Source organism: Phalangium opilio, unplaced genomic scaffold, assembly GCF_054372755.1.
Source record: "Phalangium opilio isolate 3A_F unplaced genomic scaffold, DU_Popi_V2 ptg000009l_1, whole genome shotgun sequence".
NCBI classification, from domain to species: Eukaryota; Metazoa; Arthropoda; class Arachnida; order Opiliones; family Phalangiidae; genus Phalangium; species Phalangium opilio.
In genome coordinates this window covers 13,293,688-13,314,606 of record NW_028324146.1, presented here as the reverse complement: position 1 = coordinate 13,314,606, position 20,919 = coordinate 13,293,688, and the positions used below count along the sequence as shown (strand labels likewise).

At 38.0% G+C, this 20,919-nt stretch overlaps 58 pseudogenes; all 58 read right to left on the bottom strand.

Moving 5' to 3' along the window:
* Window positions 1-38: 38 nt before the first annotated feature.
* Window positions 39-157, bottom strand: LOC149715979 (5S ribosomal RNA; annotated as a pseudogene).
* A 122-nt stretch (window positions 158-279) lies between these two features.
* LOC149715978 (5S ribosomal RNA) lies at window positions 280-397 on the bottom strand (annotated as a pseudogene).
* A 137-nt stretch (window positions 398-534) lies between these two features.
* On the bottom strand, window positions 535-653 carry LOC149715977 (5S ribosomal RNA; annotated as a pseudogene).
* A 362-nt stretch (window positions 654-1,015) lies between these two features.
* On the bottom strand, window positions 1,016-1,118 carry LOC149715976 (5S ribosomal RNA; annotated as a pseudogene).
* Window positions 1,119-1,255: 137 nt separating this feature from the next.
* Window positions 1,256-1,374, bottom strand: LOC149715975 (5S ribosomal RNA; annotated as a pseudogene).
* A 362-nt stretch (window positions 1,375-1,736) lies between these two features.
* Window positions 1,737-1,855, bottom strand: LOC149715974 (5S ribosomal RNA; annotated as a pseudogene).
* Window positions 1,856-2,218: 363 nt separating this feature from the next.
* LOC149715973 (5S ribosomal RNA) lies at window positions 2,219-2,337 on the bottom strand (annotated as a pseudogene).
* A 362-nt stretch (window positions 2,338-2,699) lies between these two features.
* On the bottom strand, window positions 2,700-2,818 carry LOC149715972 (5S ribosomal RNA; annotated as a pseudogene).
* A 363-nt stretch (window positions 2,819-3,181) lies between these two features.
* Window positions 3,182-3,300, bottom strand: LOC149715971 (5S ribosomal RNA; annotated as a pseudogene).
* Window positions 3,301-3,662: 362 nt separating this feature from the next.
* LOC149715970 (5S ribosomal RNA) lies at window positions 3,663-3,765 on the bottom strand (annotated as a pseudogene).
* A 137-nt stretch (window positions 3,766-3,902) lies between these two features.
* LOC149715969 (5S ribosomal RNA) lies at window positions 3,903-4,021 on the bottom strand (annotated as a pseudogene).
* A 362-nt stretch (window positions 4,022-4,383) lies between these two features.
* LOC149715968 (5S ribosomal RNA) lies at window positions 4,384-4,502 on the bottom strand (annotated as a pseudogene).
* A 122-nt stretch (window positions 4,503-4,624) lies between these two features.
* Window positions 4,625-4,727, bottom strand: LOC149715967 (5S ribosomal RNA; annotated as a pseudogene).
* A 375-nt stretch (window positions 4,728-5,102) lies between these two features.
* On the bottom strand, window positions 5,103-5,205 carry LOC149715966 (5S ribosomal RNA; annotated as a pseudogene).
* Window positions 5,206-5,342: 137 nt separating this feature from the next.
* LOC149715965 (5S ribosomal RNA) lies at window positions 5,343-5,445 on the bottom strand (annotated as a pseudogene).
* Window positions 5,446-5,582: 137 nt separating this feature from the next.
* On the bottom strand, window positions 5,583-5,701 carry LOC149715964 (5S ribosomal RNA; annotated as a pseudogene).
* Window positions 5,702-5,823: 122 nt separating this feature from the next.
* Window positions 5,824-5,926, bottom strand: LOC149715963 (5S ribosomal RNA; annotated as a pseudogene).
* Window positions 5,927-6,063: 137 nt separating this feature from the next.
* On the bottom strand, window positions 6,064-6,182 carry LOC149715962 (5S ribosomal RNA; annotated as a pseudogene).
* Window positions 6,183-6,304: 122 nt separating this feature from the next.
* On the bottom strand, window positions 6,305-6,407 carry LOC149715961 (5S ribosomal RNA; annotated as a pseudogene).
* Window positions 6,408-6,544: 137 nt separating this feature from the next.
* Window positions 6,545-6,663, bottom strand: LOC149715960 (5S ribosomal RNA; annotated as a pseudogene).
* Window positions 6,664-7,025: 362 nt separating this feature from the next.
* LOC149715959 (5S ribosomal RNA) lies at window positions 7,026-7,144 on the bottom strand (annotated as a pseudogene).
* Window positions 7,145-7,267: 123 nt separating this feature from the next.
* LOC149715958 (5S ribosomal RNA) lies at window positions 7,268-7,370 on the bottom strand (annotated as a pseudogene).
* Window positions 7,371-7,507: 137 nt separating this feature from the next.
* LOC149715957 (5S ribosomal RNA) lies at window positions 7,508-7,626 on the bottom strand (annotated as a pseudogene).
* Window positions 7,627-7,749: 123 nt separating this feature from the next.
* Window positions 7,750-7,852, bottom strand: LOC149715956 (5S ribosomal RNA; annotated as a pseudogene).
* A 378-nt stretch (window positions 7,853-8,230) lies between these two features.
* LOC149715955 (5S ribosomal RNA) lies at window positions 8,231-8,333 on the bottom strand (annotated as a pseudogene).
* A 619-nt stretch (window positions 8,334-8,952) lies between these two features.
* LOC149715954 (5S ribosomal RNA) lies at window positions 8,953-9,071 on the bottom strand (annotated as a pseudogene).
* Window positions 9,072-9,193: 122 nt separating this feature from the next.
* LOC149715953 (5S ribosomal RNA) lies at window positions 9,194-9,296 on the bottom strand (annotated as a pseudogene).
* A 378-nt stretch (window positions 9,297-9,674) lies between these two features.
* On the bottom strand, window positions 9,675-9,777 carry LOC149715952 (5S ribosomal RNA; annotated as a pseudogene).
* A 137-nt stretch (window positions 9,778-9,914) lies between these two features.
* LOC149715951 (5S ribosomal RNA) lies at window positions 9,915-10,033 on the bottom strand (annotated as a pseudogene).
* An 830-nt stretch (window positions 10,034-10,863) lies between these two features.
* On the bottom strand, window positions 10,864-10,966 carry LOC149715950 (5S ribosomal RNA; annotated as a pseudogene).
* Window positions 10,967-11,103: 137 nt separating this feature from the next.
* On the bottom strand, window positions 11,104-11,222 carry LOC149715949 (5S ribosomal RNA; annotated as a pseudogene).
* A 122-nt stretch (window positions 11,223-11,344) lies between these two features.
* LOC149715948 (5S ribosomal RNA) lies at window positions 11,345-11,447 on the bottom strand (annotated as a pseudogene).
* A 137-nt stretch (window positions 11,448-11,584) lies between these two features.
* LOC149715947 (5S ribosomal RNA) lies at window positions 11,585-11,703 on the bottom strand (annotated as a pseudogene).
* Window positions 11,704-11,825: 122 nt separating this feature from the next.
* Window positions 11,826-11,928, bottom strand: LOC149715946 (5S ribosomal RNA; annotated as a pseudogene).
* Window positions 11,929-12,306: 378 nt separating this feature from the next.
* Window positions 12,307-12,409, bottom strand: LOC149715945 (5S ribosomal RNA; annotated as a pseudogene).
* Window positions 12,410-12,546: 137 nt separating this feature from the next.
* LOC149715944 (5S ribosomal RNA) lies at window positions 12,547-12,665 on the bottom strand (annotated as a pseudogene).
* Window positions 12,666-13,027: 362 nt separating this feature from the next.
* LOC149715943 (5S ribosomal RNA) lies at window positions 13,028-13,146 on the bottom strand (annotated as a pseudogene).
* Window positions 13,147-13,267: 121 nt separating this feature from the next.
* On the bottom strand, window positions 13,268-13,370 carry LOC149715942 (5S ribosomal RNA; annotated as a pseudogene).
* A 377-nt stretch (window positions 13,371-13,747) lies between these two features.
* On the bottom strand, window positions 13,748-13,866 carry LOC149715941 (5S ribosomal RNA; annotated as a pseudogene).
* Window positions 13,867-14,228: 362 nt separating this feature from the next.
* LOC149715940 (5S ribosomal RNA) lies at window positions 14,229-14,347 on the bottom strand (annotated as a pseudogene).
* A 362-nt stretch (window positions 14,348-14,709) lies between these two features.
* LOC149715939 (5S ribosomal RNA) lies at window positions 14,710-14,828 on the bottom strand (annotated as a pseudogene).
* Window positions 14,829-15,190: 362 nt separating this feature from the next.
* LOC149715938 (5S ribosomal RNA) lies at window positions 15,191-15,309 on the bottom strand (annotated as a pseudogene).
* A 121-nt stretch (window positions 15,310-15,430) lies between these two features.
* LOC149715937 (5S ribosomal RNA) lies at window positions 15,431-15,533 on the bottom strand (annotated as a pseudogene).
* A 377-nt stretch (window positions 15,534-15,910) lies between these two features.
* LOC149715936 (5S ribosomal RNA) lies at window positions 15,911-16,029 on the bottom strand (annotated as a pseudogene).
* A 362-nt stretch (window positions 16,030-16,391) lies between these two features.
* On the bottom strand, window positions 16,392-16,510 carry LOC149715935 (5S ribosomal RNA; annotated as a pseudogene).
* A 121-nt stretch (window positions 16,511-16,631) lies between these two features.
* LOC149715934 (5S ribosomal RNA) lies at window positions 16,632-16,734 on the bottom strand (annotated as a pseudogene).
* A 377-nt stretch (window positions 16,735-17,111) lies between these two features.
* LOC149715933 (5S ribosomal RNA) lies at window positions 17,112-17,230 on the bottom strand (annotated as a pseudogene).
* Window positions 17,231-17,592: 362 nt separating this feature from the next.
* On the bottom strand, window positions 17,593-17,711 carry LOC149715932 (5S ribosomal RNA; annotated as a pseudogene).
* Window positions 17,712-17,833: 122 nt separating this feature from the next.
* LOC149715931 (5S ribosomal RNA) lies at window positions 17,834-17,936 on the bottom strand (annotated as a pseudogene).
* Window positions 17,937-18,073: 137 nt separating this feature from the next.
* LOC149715930 (5S ribosomal RNA) lies at window positions 18,074-18,192 on the bottom strand (annotated as a pseudogene).
* Window positions 18,193-18,554: 362 nt separating this feature from the next.
* LOC149715929 (5S ribosomal RNA) lies at window positions 18,555-18,673 on the bottom strand (annotated as a pseudogene).
* A 121-nt stretch (window positions 18,674-18,794) lies between these two features.
* Window positions 18,795-18,897, bottom strand: LOC149715928 (5S ribosomal RNA; annotated as a pseudogene).
* A 377-nt stretch (window positions 18,898-19,274) lies between these two features.
* On the bottom strand, window positions 19,275-19,393 carry LOC149715927 (5S ribosomal RNA; annotated as a pseudogene).
* A 362-nt stretch (window positions 19,394-19,755) lies between these two features.
* On the bottom strand, window positions 19,756-19,874 carry LOC149715926 (5S ribosomal RNA; annotated as a pseudogene).
* Window positions 19,875-19,996: 122 nt separating this feature from the next.
* LOC149715925 (5S ribosomal RNA) lies at window positions 19,997-20,099 on the bottom strand (annotated as a pseudogene).
* Window positions 20,100-20,236: 137 nt separating this feature from the next.
* On the bottom strand, window positions 20,237-20,355 carry LOC149715924 (5S ribosomal RNA; annotated as a pseudogene).
* A 122-nt stretch (window positions 20,356-20,477) lies between these two features.
* On the bottom strand, window positions 20,478-20,580 carry LOC149715923 (5S ribosomal RNA; annotated as a pseudogene).
* A 137-nt stretch (window positions 20,581-20,717) lies between these two features.
* Window positions 20,718-20,836, bottom strand: LOC149715922 (5S ribosomal RNA; annotated as a pseudogene).
* Window positions 20,837-20,919: the final 83 nt, after the last annotated feature.

Here is a 20,919-nt window from a genome sequence, read left to right as displayed (position 1 = left end):
TATCTATTAAAATTTAAAAGAGGAAAAAAAAGTGAAAAAGCCAACGGCACGCAGTGTTCCTAAGTGGTCTCCCTCCCAAGTAGTGACTGCGCTCGACGCTGCTTAACTTCGGTTATCGGACAAGAACCGGTGTATTCAGCGTGATATGGCCGTTGCCGAGAGTGCTAGTTAATAATTTGAATTTCATTAACTTTCATCTTTATAAAACAATAACAAAAAGAAGATATGTTTGCTTTTTTCATATCTGGTGGAATTTGAAAGAGGAAACAAAAGTGAAAAAGCCAACGGCACGCAGTGTTCCTAAGTGGTCTCCCTCCCAAGTAGTGACTGCGCTCGACGTGCTTAACTTCGGTTATCGGACGAGAACCGGTGTTTTCAGCGTGATATGGCCGTTGCCGAGAGTGCTAGTTAATAATTCGAATTTAAATTAAGTGAGACAAATTAACCTTCATCATTTTAAAACAATAACAAAAAGAAAACGTGTTTGCTTTTTTCATATCTATTAAAATTTAAAAGAGGAAAAAAAAGTGAAAAAGCCAACGGCACGCAGTGTTCCTAAGTGGTCTCCCTCCCAAGTAGTGACTGCGCTCGACGCTGCTTAACTTCGGTTATCGGACGAGAACCGGTGTATTCAGCGTGATATGGCCCTTGCCGAGAGTGCTAGTTAATAATTTAAATTTAATTAACTTTCATCTTTATAAAACAATAACAAAAAAGAAGATATGTTTGATATTTCATATCTGGCGGAATTTAAAAGAGGAAACAAAAGTGAAAAAGCAAACGGCACGCAGTATTCCCAAGTACTGACTGCGCTCGACGCTGCTTAACTTCGGTGATCCGACGAGAACCGGTTTTTTCAGCGTGATATGGTCGTTGCCGAGAGTGCTAGTTAATAATTCGAATTTAAATTAAGTGAGACAAATTAACCTTCATCATTTTAAAACAATAACAAAAAGAAAACGTGTTTGCTTTTTTCATATCTATTAAAATTTAAAAGAGGAAACAAATGTGAAAAAGCCAACGGCACGCAGTATTCCCAAGTACTGTATGCGCTCGACGCTGCTTAACTTCGGTGATCGGACGTGAACCGGTGTTTTCAGCGTGATATGGCCGTTGCCGAGAGTGCTAGTTAATAATTCGAATTTAAATTAAGTGAGACAAATTAACCTTCATCATTTTAAAACAATAACAAAAAGAAAACCTGTTTGCTTTTTACATATCTATTAAAATTTAATAGAGGAAAAAAAAGTGAAAAGGCCAACGGCACGCAGTGTTCCTAAGTGGTCTCCCTCCCAAGTAATGACTGCGCTCGACGCTGCTTAACTTCGGTTATCGGACGAGAACCGGTGTATTCAGCGTGATATGGCCGTTGCCGAGAATGCTAGTTAATAATTTGAATTTAATTAACTTTCATCTTTATAAAACAATAACAAAAAGAAGATATGTTTGCTTTTTTCATATCTGGTGGAATTTGAAAGAGGAAACAAAAGTGAAAAAGCCAACGGCACGCAGTATTCCCAAGTACTGTATGCGCTCGACGCTGCTTAACTTCGGTGATCGGACGTGAACTTGTGTTTTCAGCGTGATATGGCCGTTGCCGAGAGTGCTAGTTAATAATTCGAATTTAAATTAAGTGAGACAAATTAACCTTCATCATTTTAAAACAATAACAAAAAGAAAACGTGTTTGCTTTTTTCATATCTATTAAAATTTAAAAGGGGAAAAAAAAGTGAAAAAGCCAACGGCACGCAGTGTTCCTAAGTGGTCTCCCTCCCAAGTAGTGACTGCGCTCGACGCTGCTTATCTTCGGTTATCGGACGAGAACCGGAGTATTCAGCGTGATATGGCCGTTGCCGAGAGTGCTAGTTAATAATTTGAATTTAATTAACTTTCATCTTTATAAAACAATAACAAAAAAGAAGATATGTTTGCTTTTTTCATATCTGGTGGAATTTAAAAGAGGAAACAAAAGTGAAAAAGCAAACGGCACGCAGTATTCCCAAGTACTGTATGCGCTCGACGCTGCTTAACTTCGGTGATCGGACATGAACCAGTGTTTTCAGCGTGATATGGCCGTTGCCGAAAGTGCTAGTTAATAATTCGAATTTAAATTAAGTGAGACAAATTAACCTTCATCATTTTAAAACAATAACAAAAAGAAAACATGTTTGCTTTTTTCATATCTATTAAAATTTAAAAGAGGAAAAAAAAGTGAAAAAGCCAACGGCACGCAGTGTTCCTAAGTGGTCTCCCTCCCAAGTAGTGACTGCGCTCGACGCTGCTTAACTTCGGTTATCGGACAAGAACCGGTGTATTCAGCGTGATATGGCCGTTGCCGAGAGTGCTAGTTAATAATTTGAATTTCATTAACTTTCATCTTTATAAAACAATAACAAAAAGAAGATATGTTTGCTTTTTTCATATCTGGTGGAATTTGAAAGAGGAAACAAAAGTGAAAAAGCCAACGGCACGCAGTATTCCCAAGTACTGTATGCGCTCGACGCTGCTTAACTTCGATTATCGGACGTGAACCGGTGTTTTCAGCGTGATATGGCCGTTGCCGAGAGTGCTAGTTAATAATTCGAATTTAAATTAAGTGAGACAAATTAACCTTCATCATTTTAAAACAATAACAAAAAGAAAACGTGTTTGCTTTTTTCATATCTATTAAAATTTAAAAGGGGAAAAAAAAGTGAAAAAGCCAACGGCACGCAGTGTTCCTAAGTGGTCTCCCTCCCAAGTAGTGACTGCGCTCGACGCTGCTTATCTTCGGTTATCGGACGAGAACCGGAGTATTCAGCGTGATATGGCCGTTGCCGAGAGTGCTAGTTAATAATTTGAATTTAATTAACTTTCATCTTTATAAAACAATAACAAAAAAGAAGATATGTTTGCTTTTTTCATATCTGGTGGAATTTAAAAGAGGAAACAAAAGTGAAAAAGCAAACGGCACGCAGTATTCCCAAGTACTGTATGCGCTCGACGCTGCTTAACTTCGGTGATCGGACATGAACCAGTGTTTTCAGCGTGATATGGCCGTTGCCGAAAGTGCTAGTTAATAATTCGAATTTAAATTAAGTGAGACAAATTAACCTTCATCATTTTAAAACAATAACAAAAAGAAAACATGTTTGCTTTTTTCATATCTATTAAAATTTAAAAGAGGAAAAAAAAGTGAAAAAGCCAACGGCACGCAGTGTTCCTAAGTGGTCTCCCTCCCAAGTAGTGACTGCGCTCGACGCTGCTTAACTTCGGTTATCGGACAAGAACCGGTGTATTCAGCGTGATATGGCCGTTGCCGAGAGTGCTAGTTAATAATTTGAATTTCATTAACTTTCATCTTTATAAAACAATAACAAAAAGAAGATATGTTTGCTTTTTTCATATCTGGTGGAATTTGAAAGAGGAAACAAAAGTGAAAAAGCCAACGGCACGCAGTATTCCCAAGTACTGTATGCGCTCGACGCTGCTTAACTTCGATTATCGGACGTGAACCGGTGTTTTCAGCGTGATATGGCCGTTGCCGAGAGTGCTAGTTAATAATTCGAATTTAAATTAAGTGAGACAAATTAACCTTCATCATTTTAAAACAATAACAAAAAGAAAACGTGTTTGCTTTTTTCATATCTATTAAAATTTAAAAGAGGAAACAAATGTGAAAAAGCCAACGGCACGCAGTATTCCCAAGTACTGTATGCGCTCGACGCTGCTTAACTTCGGTGATCGGACGTGAACCGGTGTTTTCAGCGTGATATGGCCGTTGCCGAGAGTGCTAGTTAATAATTCGAATTTAAATTAAGTGAGACAAATTAACCTTCATCATTTTAAAACAATAACAAAAAGAAAACCTGTTTGCTTTTTACATATCTATTAAAATTTAAAAGAGGAAAAAAAAGTGAAAAAGCCAACGGCACGCAGTGTTCCTAAGTGGTCTCCCTCCCAAGTAATGACTGCGCTCGACGCTGCTTAACTTCGGTTATCGGACGAGAACCGGTGTATTCAGCGTGATATGGCCGTTGCCGAGAATGCTAGTTAATAATTTGAATTTAATTAACTTTCTTCTTTATCAAACAATAACAAAAAGAAGATATGTTTGCTTTTTTCATGTCTGGTGGAATTTAAAAGAGGAAACAAAAGTGAAAAAGCAAACGGCACGCAGTATTCCCAAGTACTGTATGCGCTCGACGCTGCTGTACTTCGGTGATCGGACGTGAACCGGTGTTTTCAGCGTGATATGGCCGTTGCCGAGAGTGCTAGTTAATATTTCGAATTTAAATTAAGTGAGACAAATTAACCTTCATCATTTTAAAACAATAACAAAAAGAAAACGTGTTTGCTTTTTTCATATCTATTAAAATTTAAAAGAGGAAAAAAAAGTGAAAAAGCCAACGGCACGCAGTGTTCCTAAGTGGTCTCCCTCCCAAGTAGTGACTGCGCTCGACGCTGCTTAACTTCGGTTATCGGACGAGAACCGGTGTATTCAGCGTGATATGGCCCTTGCCGAGAGTGCTAGTTAATAATTTGAATTCAATTAACTTTCATCTTTATAAAACAATAACAAAAAAGAAGATATGTTTGCTTTTTTCATATCTGGTGGAATTTAAAAGAGAAACAAAAGTGAAAAAGCAAACGGCACGCAGTATTCCCAAGTACTGTATGCGCTCGACGCTGCTTAACTTCGGTGATCGGACGTGAACCGGTGTTTTCAGCGTGATATGGCCGTTGCCGAGAGTGCTAGTTAATAATTCGAATTTAAATTAAGTGAGACAAATTAACCTTCATCATTTTAAAACAATAACAAAAAGAAAACCTGTTTGCTTTTTACATATCTATTAAAATTTAAAAGAAGAAAAAAAAGTGAAAAAGCCAACGGCACGCAGTGATCCTAAGTGGTCTCCCTCCCAAGTAATGACTGCGCTCGACGCTGCTTAATTTCGGCTATGGGACGAGAATCGGTGTATTCAGCGTGATATGGCCGGTGCCGAGAGTGCTAGTTAATAATTTGAATTTCATTAACTTTCATCTTTATGAAACAATAACAAAAAGATATGTTTGCTTTTTTCATATCTGGTGGAATTTGAAAGAGGAAACAAAAGTGAAAAAGCCAACGGCACGCAGTATTCCCAAGTACTGTATGCGCTCGACGCTGCTTAACTTCGATGATCGGACGTGAACCGGTGTTTTCAGCGTGATATGGCCGTTGCCGAGAGTGCTAGTTAATAATTCGAATTTAAATTAAGTGAGACAAATTAACCTTCATCATTTTAAAACAATAACAAAAAGAAAACGTGTTTGCTTTTTTCATATCTATTAAAATTTAAAAGAGGAAACAAAAGTGAAAAAGCCAACGGCACGCAGTATTCCCAAGTACTGTATGCGCTCGACGCTGCTTAACTTCGGTGATCGGACGTGAACCGGTGTTTTCAGCGTGATATGGCCGTTGCCGAGAGTGCTAGTTAATAATTCGAATTTAAATTAAGTGAGACAAATTAACCTTCATCATTTTAAAACAATAACAAAAAGAAAACCTGTTTGCTTTTTACATATCTATTAAAATTTAAAAGAGGAAAAAAAAGTGAAAAAGCCAACGGCACGCAGTGTTCCTAAGTGGTCTCCCTCCCAAGTAATGACTGCGCTCGACGCTGCTTAACTTCGGTTATCGGACGAGAACCGGTTTATTCAGCGTGATATGGCCGTTGCCGAGAATGCTAGTTAATAATTTGAATTTAATTAACTTTCTTCTTTATAAAACAATAACAAAAAGAAGATATGTTTGCTTTTTTCATGTCTGGTGGAATTTAAAAGAGGAAACAAAAGTGAAAAAGCAAACGGCACGCAGTATTCCCAAGTACTGTATGCGCTCGACGCTGCTTAACTTCGGTGATCGGACGTGAACCGGTGTTTTCAGCGTGATATGGCCGTTGCCGAGAGTGCTAGTTAATAATTCGAATTTAAATTAAGTGAGACAAATTAACCTTCATCATTTTAAAACAATAACAAAAAGAAAACCTGTTTGCTTTTTACATATCTATTAAAATTTAAAAGAGGAAAAAAAAGTGAAAAAGCCAACGGCACGCAGTGTTCCTAAGTGGTCTCCCTCCCAAGTAATGACTGCGCTCGACGCTGCTTAACTTCGGTTATCGGTCGAGAACCGGTTTATTCAGCGTGATATGGCCGTTGCCGAGAATGCTAGTTAATAATTTGAATTTAATTAACTTTCTTCTTTATAAAACAATAACAAAAAGAAGATATGTTTGCTTTTTTCATGTCTGGTGGAATTTAAAAGAGGAAACAAAAGTGAAAAAGCAAACGGCACGCAGTATTCCCAAGTACTGTATGCGCTCGACGCTGCTTAACTTCGGTGATCGGACGTGAACCGGTGTTTTCAGCGTGATATGGCCGTTGCCGAGAGTGCTAGTTAATAATTCGAATTTAAATTAAGTGAGACAAATTAACCTTCATCATTTTAAAACAATAACAAAAAGAAAACCTGTTTGCTTTTTACATATCTATTAAAATTTAATAGAGGAAAAAAAAGTGAAAAGGCCAACGGCACGCAGTGTTCCTAAGTGGTCTCCCTCCCAAGTAATGACTGCGCTCGACGCTGCTTAACTTCGGTTATCGGTCGAGAACCGGTGTATTCAGCGTGATATGGCCGTTGCCGAGAATGCTAGTTAATAATTTGAATTTAATTAACTTTCTTCTTTATAAAACAATAACAAATAGAAGATATGTTTGCTTTTTTCATGTCTGGTGGAATTTAAAAGAGGAAACAAAAGTGAAAAAGCAAACGGCACGCAGTATTCCCAAGTACTGTATGCGCTCGACGCTGCTTAACTTCGGTGATCGGACATGAACCAGTGTTTTCAGCGTGATATGGCCGTTGCCGAAAGTGCTAGTTAATAATTCGAATTTAAATTAAGTGAGACAAATTAACCTTCATCATTTTAAAACAATAACAAAAAGAAAACATGTTTGCTTTTTTCATATCTATTAAAATTTAAAAGAGGAAAAAAAAGTGAAAAAGCCAACGGCACGCAGTGTTCCTAAGTGGTCTCCCTCCCAAGTAGTGACTGCGCTCGACGCTGCTTAACTTCGGTTATCGGACAAGAACCGGTGTATTCAGCGTGATATGGCCGTTGCCGAGAGTGCTAGTTAATAATTTGAATTTAATTAACTTTCATCTTTATAAAACAATAACAAAAAAGAAGATATGTTTGCTTTTTTCATATCTGGTGGAATTTGAAAGAAGAAACAAAAGTGAAAAAGCCAACGGCACGCAGTATTCCCAAGTACTGTATGCGCTCGACGCTGCTTAACTTCGGTGATCGGACGTGAACCGGTGTTTTCAGCGTGATATGGCCGTTGCCGAGAGTGCTAGATAATAATTCGAATTTAAATTAAGTGAGACAAATTAACCTTCATCATTTTAAAACAATAACAAAAAGAAAACATGTTTGCTTTTTTCATATCTATTAAAATTTAAAAGAGGAAAAAAAAGTGAAAAAGCCAACGGCACGCAGTGTTCCTAAGTGGTCTCCCTCCCAAGTAGTGACTGCGCTCGACGCTGCTTAACTTCGGTTATCGGACGAGAACCGGTGTATTCAGCGTGATATGGCCGTTGCCGAGAGTGCTAGTTAATTATTTGAATTTAATTAACTTTCATCTTTATAAAACAATAACAAAAAAGAAGATATGTTTGCTTTTTTCATATCTGGTGGAATTTGAAAGAAGAAACAAAAGTGAAAAAGCCAACGGCACGCAGTATTCCCAAGTACTGACTGCGCTCGACGCTGCTTAACTTCGGTGATCGGACGTGAACCGGTGTTTTCAGCGTGATATGGCCGTTGCCGAGAGTGCTAGTTAATAATTCGAATTTAAATTAAGTGAGACAAATTAACCTTCATAATTTTAAAACAATAACAAAAAGAAAACCTGTTTGCTTTTTACATATCTATTAAAATTTAAAAGAGGAAAAAAAAGTGAAAAAACCAACGGCACGCAGTGATTCTAAGTGGTCTCCCTCCCAAGTAATGACTGCGCTCGACGCTGCTTAACTTCGGCTATGGGACGAGAATCGGTGTATACAGCGTGATATGGCCGTTGCCGAGAGTGTTAGTTAATAATTTGAATTTCATTAACTTTCATCTTTATAAAACAATAACAAAAAGAAGATATTTTTGCTTTTTTCATATCTGGTGGAATTTGAAAGAGGAAACAAAAGTGAAAAAGCCAACGGCACGCAGTATTCCCAAGTACTGTATGCGCTCGACGCTGCTTAACTTCGGTGATCGGACGTGAACCGGTGTTTTCAGCGTGATATGGCCGTTGCCGAGAGTGCTAGTTAATAATTCGAATTTAAATTAAGTGAGACAAATTAACCTTCATCATTTTAAAACAATAACCAAAAGAAAACCTGTTTGCTTTTTACATATCTATTAAAATTTAAAAGAGGAAAAAAAAGTGAAAAAGCCAACGGCACGCAGTGATCCTAAGTGGTCTCCCTCCCAAGTAATGACTGCGCTCGACGCTGCTTAATTTCGGCTATGGGACGAGAATCGGTGTATTCAGCGTGATATGGCCGGTGCCGAGAGTGCTAGTTAATAATTTGAATTTATTTAACATTCATCTTTATAAAACAATAACAAAAAAGAAGATATGTTTGCTTTTTTCATATCTGGTGGAATTTAAAAGAGGAAACAAAAGTGAAAAAGCAAACGGCACGCAGTATTCCCAAGTACTGTATGCGCTCGACGCTGCTTAACTTCGGTGATTGGACGTGAACCGGTGCTTTCAGCGTGATATGGCCGTTGCCGAAAGTGCTAGTTAATAATTCGAATTTAAATTAAGTGAGACAAATTAACCTTCATCATTTTAAAACAATAACAAAAAGAAAACATGTTTGCTTTTTTTCATATCTATTAAAATTTAAAAGAGCAAAAAAAGTGAAAAAGCCAACGGCACGCAGTGTTCCTAAGTGGTCTCCCTCCCAAGTAGTGACTGCGCTCGACGCTGCTTAACTTCGGTTATCGGACGAGAACCGGTGTATTCAGCGTGATATGGCCGTTGCCGAGAATGCTAGTTAATAATTTGAATTTAATTAACTTTCATCTTTATAAAACAATAACAAAAAGAAGATATGTTTGCTTTTTTCATATCTGGTGGAATTTGAAAGAGGAAGCAAAAGTGATAAAGCCAACGGCACGCAGTATTCCCAAGTACTGTATGCGCTCGACGCTGCTTAACTTCGGTGATCGGACGTGAACCGGTGTTTTCAGCGTGATATGGCCGTTGCCGAGAGTGCTAGTTAATAATTCGAATTTAAATTAAGTGAGACAAATTAACCTTCATCATTTTAAAACAATAACAAAAAGAAAACCTGTTTGCTTTTTACATATCTATTAAAATTTAAAAGAGGAAAAAAAAGTGAAAAAGCCAACGGCACGCAGTTATCCTAAGTGGTCTCCCTCCCAAGTAATGACTGCGCTCGACGCTGCTTAATTTCGGCTATGGGACGAGAATCGGTGTATTCAGCGTGATATGGCCGTTGCCGAGAGTGCTAGTTAATAATTTGAATTTCATCAACTTTCATCTTTATAAAACAATAACAAAAAGAAGATATGTTTGCTTTTTTCATATCTGGTGGAATTTGAAAGAGGAAACAAAAGTGAAAAAGCCAACGGCACGCAGTATTCCCAAGTACTGTATGCGCTCGACGCTGCTTAACTTCGGTGATCGGACGTGAACCGGTGTTTTCAGCGTGATATGGCCGTTGCCGAGAGTGCTAGTTAATAATTCGAATTTAAATTAAGTGAGACAAGTTAACCTTCATCATTTTAAAACAATAACAAAAAGAAAACGTGTTTGCTTTTTTCATATCTATTAAAATTTAAAAGAGGAAAAAAAAGTGAAAAAGCCAACGGCACGCAGTGTTCCTAAGTGGTCTCCCTCCCAAGCAGTGACTGCGCTCGACGCTGCTTAACCTCGGTTATCGGACGAGAACCGGAGTATTCAGCGTGATATGGCCGTTGCCGAGAGTGCTAGTTAATAATTTGAATTTAATTAACATTCATCTTTATAAAACAATAACAAAAAAGAAGATATGTTTGCTTTTTTCATATCAGGTGGAATTTAAAAGAGGAAACAAAAGTGAAAAAGCAAACGGCACGCAGTATTCGCAAGTACTGTATGCGCTCGACGCTGCTTAACTTCGGTGATCGGACGTGAACTGGTGCTTTCAGCGTGATATGGCCGTTGCCGAGAGTGCTAGTTAATAGTTTGAATTTAATTAACATTCATCTTTATAAAACAATAACAAAAAAGAAGATATGTTTGCTTTTTTCATATCTGGTGGAATTTAAAAGAGGAAACAAAAGTGAAAAAGCAAACGGCACGCAGTATTCCCAAGTACAGTATGCGCTCGACGCTGCTTAACTTCGGTGATCGGACGTGAACCGGTGCTTTCAGCGTGATATGGCCGTTGCCGAAAGTGCTAGTTAATAATTCGAATTTAAATTAAGTGAGACAAATTAACCTTCATCATTTTAAAACAATAACAAAAAGAAAACATGTTTGCTTTTTTCATATCTATTAAAATTTAAAAGAGCAAAAAAAAGTGAAAAAGCCAACGGCACGCAGTGATCCTAAGTGGTCTCCCTCCCAAGTAATGACTGCGCTCGACGCTGCTTAACTTCGGCTATGGGACGAGAATCGGTGTATTCAGCGTGATATGGCCGTTGCCGAGAGTGCTAGTTAATAATTTGAATTTCATTAACTTTCATCTTTACAAAACAATAACAAAAAGAAGATATGTTTGCTTTTTTCATATCTGGTGGAATTTGAAAGAGGAAACAAAAGTGAAAAAGCTAACGGCACGCAGTATTCCCAAGTACTGTATGCGCTCGACGCTGCTTAACTTCGGTGATCGGACGTGAACCGGTGCTTTCAGCGTGATATGGCCGTTGCCGAAAGTGCTAGTTAATAATTCGAATTTAAATTAAGTGAGACAAATTAACCTTCATCATTTTAAAACAATAACAAAAAGAAAACATGTTTGCTTTTTTCTTATCTATTAAAATTTAAAAGAGCAAAAAAAAGTGAAAAAGCCAACGGCACGCAGTGTTCCTAAGTGGTCTCCCTCCCAAGTAGTGACTGCGCTCGACGCTGCTTAACTTCGGTTATCGGACGAGAACCGGTGTATTCAGCGTGATATGGCCGTTGCCGAGAATGCTAGTTAATAATTTGAATTTAATTAACTTTCATCTTTATAAAACAATAACAAAAAGAAGATATGTTTGCTTTTTTCATATCTGGTGGAATTTGAAAGAGGAAGCAAAAGTGAAAAAGCCAACGGCACGCAGTATTCCCAAGTACTGTATGCGCTCGACGCTGCTTAACTTCGGTGATCGGACGTGAACCGGTGTTTTCAGCGTGATATGGCCGTTGCCGAGAGTGCTAGTTAATAATTCGAATTTAAATTAAGTGAGACAAATTAACCTTCATCATTTTAAAACAATAACAAAAAGAAAACATGTTTGCTTTTTTCATATCTATTAAAATTTAAAAGAGCAAAAAAAAGTGAAAAAGCCAACGGCACGCAGTGTTCCTAAGTGGTCTCCCTCCCAAGTAGTGACTGCGCTCGACGCTGCTTAACTTCGGTTATCGGACGAGAACCGGTGTATTCAGCGTGATATGGCCGTTGCCGAGAATGCTAGTTAATAATTTGAATTTAATTAACTTTCATCTTTATAAAACAATAACAAAAAGAAGATATGTTTGCTTTTTTCATATCTGGTGGAATTTGAAAGAGGAAACAAAAGTGAAAAAGCCAACGGCACGCAGTATTCCCAAGTACTGTATGCGCTCGACGCTGCTTAACTTCGGTGATCGGACGTGAACCGGTGTTTTCAGCGTGATATGGCCGTTGCCGAGAGTGCTAGTTAATAATTCGAATTTAAATTAAGTGAGACAAATTAACCTTCATCATTTTAAAACAAAAACAAAAAGAAAACCTGTTTGCTTTTTACATATCTATTAAAATTTAAAAGAGGAAAAAAAAGTGAAAAAGCCAACGGCACGCAGTGATCCTAAGTGGTCTCCCTCCCAAGTAATGACTGCGCTCGACGCTGCTTAACATCGGCTATGGGACGAGAATCGGTGTATTCAGCGTGATATGGCCGTTGCCGAGAGTGCTAGTTAATAATTTGAATTTCATTAACTTTCATCTTTATAAAACAATAACAAAAAGAAGATATGTTTGCTTTTTTCATATCTGGTGGAATTTAAAAGAGGAAACAAAAGTGAAAAAGCTAACGGCACGCAGTATTCCCAAGTACTGTATGCGCTCGACGCTGCTTAACTTCGGTGATCGGACGTGAACCGGTGCTTTCAGCGTGATATGGCCGTTGCCGAAAGTGCTAGTTAATAATTCGAATTTAAATTAAGTGAGACAAATTAACCTTCATCATTTTAAAACAATAACAAAAAGAAAACCTGTTTGCTTTTTACATATCTATTAAAATTTAAAAGAGGAAAAAAAAGTGAAAAAGCCAACGACACGCAGTGTTCCTAAGTGGTCTCCCTCCCAAGTAATGACTGCGCTCGACGCTGCATAACTTCGGATATCGGACGAGAACCGGTGTATTCAGCGTGATATGGCCGTTGCCGAGAATGCTAGTTAATAATTTGAATTTAATTAACTTTCTTCTTTATAAAACAATAACAAAAAGAAGATATGTTTGCTTTTTTCATATCTGGTGGAATTTAAAAGAGGAAACAAAAGTGAAAAAGCAAACGGCACGCAGTATTCCCAAGTACTGTATGCGCTCGACGCTGCTTTACTTCGGTGATCGGACGTGAACCGGTGTTTTCAGCGTGATATGGCCGTTGCCGAGAGTGCTAGTTAATAATTCGAATTTAAATTAAGTGAGACAAATTAACCTTCATCATTTTAAAACAATAACAAAAAGAAAACGTGTTTGCTTTTTTCATATCTATTAAAATTTAAAAGAGGAAAAAAAAGTGAAAAAGCCAACGGCACGCAGTGTTCTTAAGTGGTCTCGCTCCCAAGTAGTGACTGCGCTCGACGCTGCTTAACTTCGGTTATCGGACGAGAACCGGAGTATTCAGCGTGATATGGCCGTTGCCGAGAGTGCTAGTTAATAATTTGAATTTAATTAACTTTCATCATTATAAAACAATAACAAAAAGAAGATATTATTGCTTTTTTCATACCGGGTGGAATTTAAAAGAGGAAACAAAAGGGAAAAACCAACGGCACGCAGTATTCCCAAGTACTGTATGCGCTCGACGCTGCTTAACTTCGGTGATCGGACGAGAACCGGTGTTTTCAGCGTGATATGACCGTTGCCGAGAGTGCTAGTTATTAATTCGAATTTAAATTAAGTGAGACAAATTAACCTTCATCTTTATAAAACAATAACAAAAAGAAGATATGTTTGCTTTTTTCATATCGGGTGGAATTTAAAAGAGGAAACAAAAGTGAAAAAGCCAACGGCACGCAGTATTCCCAAGTACTGACTGCGCTCGACGCTGGTAACGTCGGCGGTCGGACGAGAACCGGTGTTCTCAGCGTGATATGGCCGTTGCCGAGAGTGCTAGATAATAATTCGAATTTAAATTAAGTGAGACAAATTAACCTTCATCTTTTTAAAACAATAACAAAAAGAAAATATGTTTGCTTTTTTCATATCTATTGGAATTTAAAAGAGGAAAAAAAAAGTGAAAACGCTAACGGCACGCAGTGTTCCTAAGTGGTCGCCCTCCCAAGTACTGACTGCGCTCGACGCTGCTTAACTTCGGTTATCGGACGAGAACCGGTGTATTCAGCGTGATATGGCCGTTGCCGAGAGTGCTAGTTAATAATTTGAATTTAATTAACCTTCATCTTTATAAAACAATAACAAAAAGAAGATACGTTTGCTTTTTTCATATCTATTGTAATTTAAAAGAGGAAACAAAAGTGAAAAAGCCAATGGCACGCAGTATACCCAAGTACTGTATGCGCTCGACGCTGCTTAACTTCGGTGATCGGACGTGAACCGGTGTTTTCAGCGTGATATGGCCGTTGCCGAGAGTGCTAGTTAATAATTCGAATTTAAATTAAGTGAGACAAATTAACCTTCATCACTTTAAAACAATAACAAAAAGAAAACGTGTTTGCTTTTTTCATATCTATTAAAATTTAAAAGAGGAAAAAAAAGTGAAAAAGCCAACGGCACGCAGTGTTCTTAAGTGGTCTCGCTCCCAAGTAGTGACTGCGCTCGACGCTGCTTAACTTCGGTTATCGGACTAGAACCGGAGTATTCAGCGTGATATGGCCGTTGTCGAGAGTGCTAGTTAATAATTTGAATTTAATTAACTTTCATCTTTATAAAACAATAACAAAAAGAAGATATGTTTGCTTTTTTCATATCTGGTGGAATTTGAAAGAGGAAACAAAAGTGAAAAAGCTAACGGCACGCAGTATTTCCAAGTACTGTATGCGCTCGACGCTGCTTAACTTCGGTGATCGGACGTGAACCAGTGCTTTCAGCGTGATATGGCCGTTGCTGAGAGTGCTAGTTAATAATTCGAATTTAAATTAAGTGAGACAAATTAACCTTCATCATTATAAAACAATAACAAAAAGAAAACCTGTTTGCTTTTTACATATCTATTAAAATTTAAAAGAGGAAAAAAAAGTGAAAAAGCCAACGACACGCAGTGTTCCTAAGTGGTCTCCCTCCCAAGTAATGACTGCGCTCGACGCTGCATAACTTCGGATATCGGACGAGAACCGGTGTATTCAGCGTGATATGGCCGTTGCCGAGAATGCTAGTTAATAATTTGAATTTAATTAACTTTCTTCTTTATAAAACAATAACAAAAAGAAGATATGTTTGCTTTTTTCATATCTGGTGGAATTTAAAAGAGGAAACAAAAGTGAAAAAGCAAACGGCACGCAGTATTCCCAAGTACTGTATGCGCTCGACGCTGCTTTACTTCGGTGATCGGACGTGAACCGGTGTTTTCAGCGTGATATGGCCGTTGCCGAGAGTGCTAGTTAATAATTCGAATTTAAATTAAGTGAGACAAATTAACCTTCATCATTTTAAAACAATAACAAAAAGAAAACGTGTTTGCTTTTTTCATATCTATTAAAATTTAAAAGAGGAAAAAAAAGTGAAAAAGCCAACGGCACGCAGTGTTCTTAAGTGGTCTCGCTCCCAAGTAGTGACTGCGCTCGACGCTGCTTAACTTCGGTTATCGGACGAGAACCGGAGTATTCAGCGTGATATGGCCGTTGCCGAGAGTGCTAGTTAATATTTTGAATTTAATTAACTTTCATCATTATAAAACAATAACAAAAAGAAGATATTATTGCTTTTTTCATATCGGGTGGAATTTAAAAGAGGAAACAAAAGGGAAAAACCAACGGCACGCAGTATTCCCAAGTACTGTATGCGCTCGACGCTGCTTAACTTCGGTGATCGGACGAGAACCGGTGTTTTCAGCGTGATATGACCGTTGCCGAGAGTGCTAGTTATTAATTCGAATTTAAATTAAGTGAGACAAATTAACCTTCATCTTTATAAAACAATAACAAAAAGAAGATATATTTGCTTTTTTCATATCGGGTGGAATTTAAAAGAGGAAACAAAAGTGAAAAAGCCAACGGCACGCAGTATTCCCAAGTACTGACTGCGCTCGACGCTGGTAACGTCGGCGGTCGGACGAGAACCGGTGTTCTCAGCGTGATATGGCCGTTGCCGAGAGTGCTAGATAATAATTCGAATTTAAATTAAGTGAGACAAATTACCCTTCATCTTTTTAAAACAATAACAAAAATAAAATATGTTTGCTTTTTTCATATCTATTGGAATTTAAAAGAGGAAAAAAAAAGTGAAAACGCTAACGGCACGCAGTGTTCCTAAGTGGTCGCCCTCCCAAGTACTGACTGCGCTCGACGCTGCTTAACTTCGGCTATCGGACGAGAACCGGTGTATTCAGCGTGATATGGCCGTTGCCGAGAGTGCTAGTTAATAATTTGAATTTAATTAACTTTCATCTTTATAAAACAATAACCAAAAGAAGATATGTTTGCTTTTTTCATATCTGGTGGAATTTAAAAGAGGAAACAAAAGTGAAAAAGCAAACGGCACGCAGTATTCCCAAGTACTGTATGCGCTCGACGCTGCTTTACTTCGGTGATCGGACGTGAACCGGTGTTTTCAGCGTGATATGGCCGTTGCCGAGAGTGCTAGTTAATAATTCGAATTTAAATTAAGTGAGACAAATTAACCTTCATCATTTTATAACAATAACAAAAAGAAAACGTGTTTGCTTTTTTCATATCTATTAAAATTTAAAAGAGGAAAAAAAAGTGAAAAAGCCAACGGCACGCAGTGTTCTTAAGTGGTCTCGCTCCCAAGTAGTGACTGCGCTCGACGCTGCTTAACTTCGGTTATCGGACTAGAACCGGAGTATTCAGCGTGATATGGCCGTTGTCGAGAGTGCTAGTTAATAATTTGAATTTAATTAACTTTCATCTTTATAAAACAATAACAAAAAGAAGATATTATTGCTTTTTTCATATCGGGTGGAATTTAAAAGAGGAAACAAAAGGGAAAAACCAACGGCACGCAGTATTCCCAAGTACTGTATGCGCTCGACGCTGCTTAACTTCGGTGATCGGACGAGAACCGGTGTTTTCAGCGTGATATGACCGTTGCCGAGAGTGCTAGTTATTAATTCGAATTTAAATTAAGTGAGACAAATTAACCTTCATCTTTATAAAACAATAACAAAAAGAAGATATATTTGCTTTTTTCATATCGGGTGGAATTTAAAAGAGGAAACAAAAGTGAAAAAGCCAACGGCACGCAGTATTCCCAAGTACTGACTGCGCTCGACGCTGGTAACGTCGGCGGTCGGACGAGAACCGGTGTTCTCAGCGTGATATGGCCGTTGCCGAGAGTGCTAGATAATAATTCGAATTTAAATTAAGTGAGACAAATTACCCTTCATCTTTTTAAAACAATAACAAAAATAAAATATGTTTGCTTTTTTCATATCTATTGGAATTTAAAAGAGGAAAAAAAAAGTGAAAACGCTAACGGCACGCAGTGTTCCTAAGTGGTCGCCCTCCCAAGTACTGACTGCGCTCGACGCTGCTTAACTTCGGTTATCGGACGAGAACCGGTGTATTCAGCGTGATATGGCCGTTGCCGAGAGTGCTAGTTAATAATTTGAATTTAATTAACTTTCATCTTTATAAAACAATAACCAAAAGAAGATATGTTTGCTTTTTTCATATCTGGTGGAATTTAAAAGAGGAAACAAAAGTGAAAAAGCAAACGGCACGCAGTATTCCCAAGTACTGTATGCGCTCGACGCTGCTTTACTTCGGTGATCGGACGTGAACCGGTGTTTTAAGCGTGATATGGCCGTTGCCGAGAGTGCTAGTTAATAATTCGAATTTAAATTAAGTGAGACAAATTAACCTTCATCATTTTATAACAATAACAAAAAGAAAACGTGTTTGCTTTTTTCATATCTATTAAAATTTAAAAGAGGAAAAAAAAGTGAAAAAGCCAACGGCACGCAGTGTTCTTAAGTGGTCTCGCTCCCAAGTAGTGACTGCGCTCGACGCTGCTTAACTTCGGTTATCGGACTAGAACCGGAGTATTCAGCGTGATATGGCCGTTGTCGAGAGTGCTAGTTAATAATTTGAATTTAATTAACTTTCATCTTTATAAAACAATAACAAAAAGAAGATATGTTTGCTTTTTTCATATCTGGTGGAATTTAAAAGAGGAAACAAAAGTGAAAAAGCAAACGGCACGCAGTATTCCCAAGTACTGTATGCGCTCGACGCTGCTTAACTTCGGTGATCGGACGTGAACCGGTGTTTTCAGCGTGATATGGCCGTTGCCGAGAGTGCTAGTTAATAACTCGAATTTAAATTAAGTGAGACAAATTAACCTTCATCATTTTAAAACAATAGCAAAAAGAAAACCTGTTTGCTTTTTACATATCTATTAAAATTTAAAAGAGGAAAAAAAAGTGAAAAAGCCAACGACACGCAGTGTTCCTAAGTGGTCTCCCTCCCAAGTAATGACTGCGCTCGACGCTGCATAACTTCGGATATCGGACGAGAACCGGTGTATTCAGCGTGATATGGCTGTTGCCGAGAATGCTAGTTAAAAATTTGAATTTAATTAACTTTCTTCTTTATAAAACAATAACAAAAAGAAGATATGTTTGCTTTTTTCATATCTGGTGGAATTTTAAAGAGGAAACAAAAGTGAAAAAGCAAACGGCACGCAGTATTCCCAAGTACTGTATGCGCTCGACGCTGCTTTACTTCGGTGATCGGACGTGAACCGGTGTTTTCAGCGTGATATGGCCGTTGCCGAGAGTGCTAGTTAATAATTCGAATTTAAATTAAGTGAGACAAATTAACCTTCATCATTTTAAAACAATAACAAAAAGAAAACGTGTTTGCTTTTTTCATATCTATTAAAATTTAAAAGAGGAAAAAAAAGTGAAAAAGCCAACGGCACGCAGTGTTCTTAAGTGGTCTCGCTCCCAAGTAGTGACTGCGCTCGACGCTGCTTAACTTCGGTTATCGGACGAGAACCGGAGTATTCAGCGTGATATGGCCGTTGCCGAGAGTGCTAGTTAATAATTTGAATTTAATTAACTTTCATCATTATAAAACAATAACAAATAGAAGATATTATTGCTTTTTTCATATCGGGTGGAATTTAAAAGAGGAAACAAAAGGGAAAAACCAACGGCACGCAGTATTCCCAAGTACTGTATGCGCTCGACGCTGCTTAACTTCGGTGATCGGACGAGAACCGGTGTTTTCAGCGTGATATGACCGTTGCCGAGAGTGCTAGTTATTAATTCGAATTTAAATTAAGTGAGACAAATTAACCTTCATCTTTATAAAACAATAACAAAAAGAAGATATGTTTGCTTTTTTCATATCGGGTGGAATTTAAAAGAGGAAACAAAAGTGAAAAAGCCAACGGAACGCAGTATTCCGAAGTACTGACTGCGCTCGACGTTGGTAACGTCGGCGGTCGGACGAGAACCGGTGTTCTCAGCGTGATATGGCCGTTGCCGAGAGTGCTATATATTAATTCGAATTTAAATTAAGTGAGACAAATTAACCTTCATCTTTTTAAAACAATAACAAAAAGAAAATATGTTTGCTTTTTTCATATCTATTGGAATTTAAAAGAGGAAAAAAAAAGTGAAAACGCTAACGGCACGCAGTGTTCCTAAGTGGTCGCCCTCCCAAGTACTGACTGCGCTCGACGCTGCTTAACTTCGGTTATCGGACGAGAACCGGTGTATTCAGCGTGATATGGCCGTTGCCGAGAGTGCTAGTTAATAATTTGAATTTAATTAACCTTCATCTTTATAAAACAATAACAAAAAGAAGATACGTTTGCTTTTTTCATATCTATTGTAATTTAAAAGAGGAAACAAAAGTGAAAAAGCCAATGGCACGCAGTATACCCAAGTACTGTATGCGCTCGACGCTGCTTAACTTCGGTGATCGGACGTGAACCGGTGTTTTCAGCGTGATATGGCCGTTGCCGAGAGTGCTAGTTAATAATTCGAATTTAAATTAAGTGAGACAAATTAACCTTCATCATTTTAAAACAATAACAAAAAGAAAACATGTTTGCTTTTTTCATATCTATTAAAATTTAAAAGAGGAAAAAAAAGTGAAAACGCTAACGGCACGCAGTGTTCCTAAGTGGTCGCCCTCCCAAGTACTGACTGCGCTCGACGCTTCTTAACTTCGGTTATCGGACGAGAACCGGTGTATTCAGCGTGTTATGGCCGTTGCCGAGAGTGCTAGTTAATAATTTGAACTAAATTAACTTTCATCTTTATAAAACAATAACAAAAAGAAGATATGTTTGCTTTTTTCATATCTGGTGGAATTTAAAAGAGAAAACAAAAGTGAAAAAGCCAACGGCACGCAGTATTCCCAAGTACTGTATGCGCTCGACGCTGCTTAACTTCGGTGATCGGACGTGAACCGGTGTTTTCAGCGTGATATGGCCGTTGCCGAGAGTGCTAGTTAAAAATTCGAATTTAAATTAAGTGAGACAAATTAACCTTCATCATTTTAAAACAATAAGAAAAAGAAAACATGTTTGCTTTTTTCATATCTATTAAAATTTAAAAGAGGAAAAAAAAGTGAAAACGCTAACGGCACGCAGTGTTCCTAAGTGGTCGCCCTCCCAAGTACTGACTGCGCTCGACGCTTCTTAACTTCGGTTATCGGACGAGAACCGGTGTATTCAGCGTGTTATGGCCGTTGCCGAGAGTGCTAGTTAATAATTTGAACTAAATTAACTTTCATCTTTATAAAACAATAACAAAAAGAAGATATGTTTGCTTTTTTCATATCTGGTGGAATTTAAAAGAGAAAACAAAAGTGAAAAAGCCAACGGCACGCAGTATTCCCAAGTACTGTATGCGCTCGACGCTGCTTAACTTCGGTGATCGGACGTGAACCGGTGTTTTCAGCGTGATATGGCCGTTGCCGAGAGTGCTAGTTAATAATTCGAATTTAAATTAAGTGAGACAAATTAACCTTCATCATTTTAAAACAATAACAAAAAGAAAACATGTTTGCTTTTTTCATATCTATTAAAATTTAAAAGAGGAAAAAAAAGTGAAAACGCTAACGGCACGCAGTGTTCCTAAGTGGTCGCCCTCCCAAGTACTGACTGCGCTCGACGCTTCTTAACTTCGGTTATCGGACGAGAACCGGTGTATTCAGCGTGTTATGGCCGTTGCCGAGAGTGCTAGTTAATAATTTGAACTAAATTAACTTTCATCTTTATAAAACAATAAAAAAAAGAAGATATGTTTGCTTTTTTC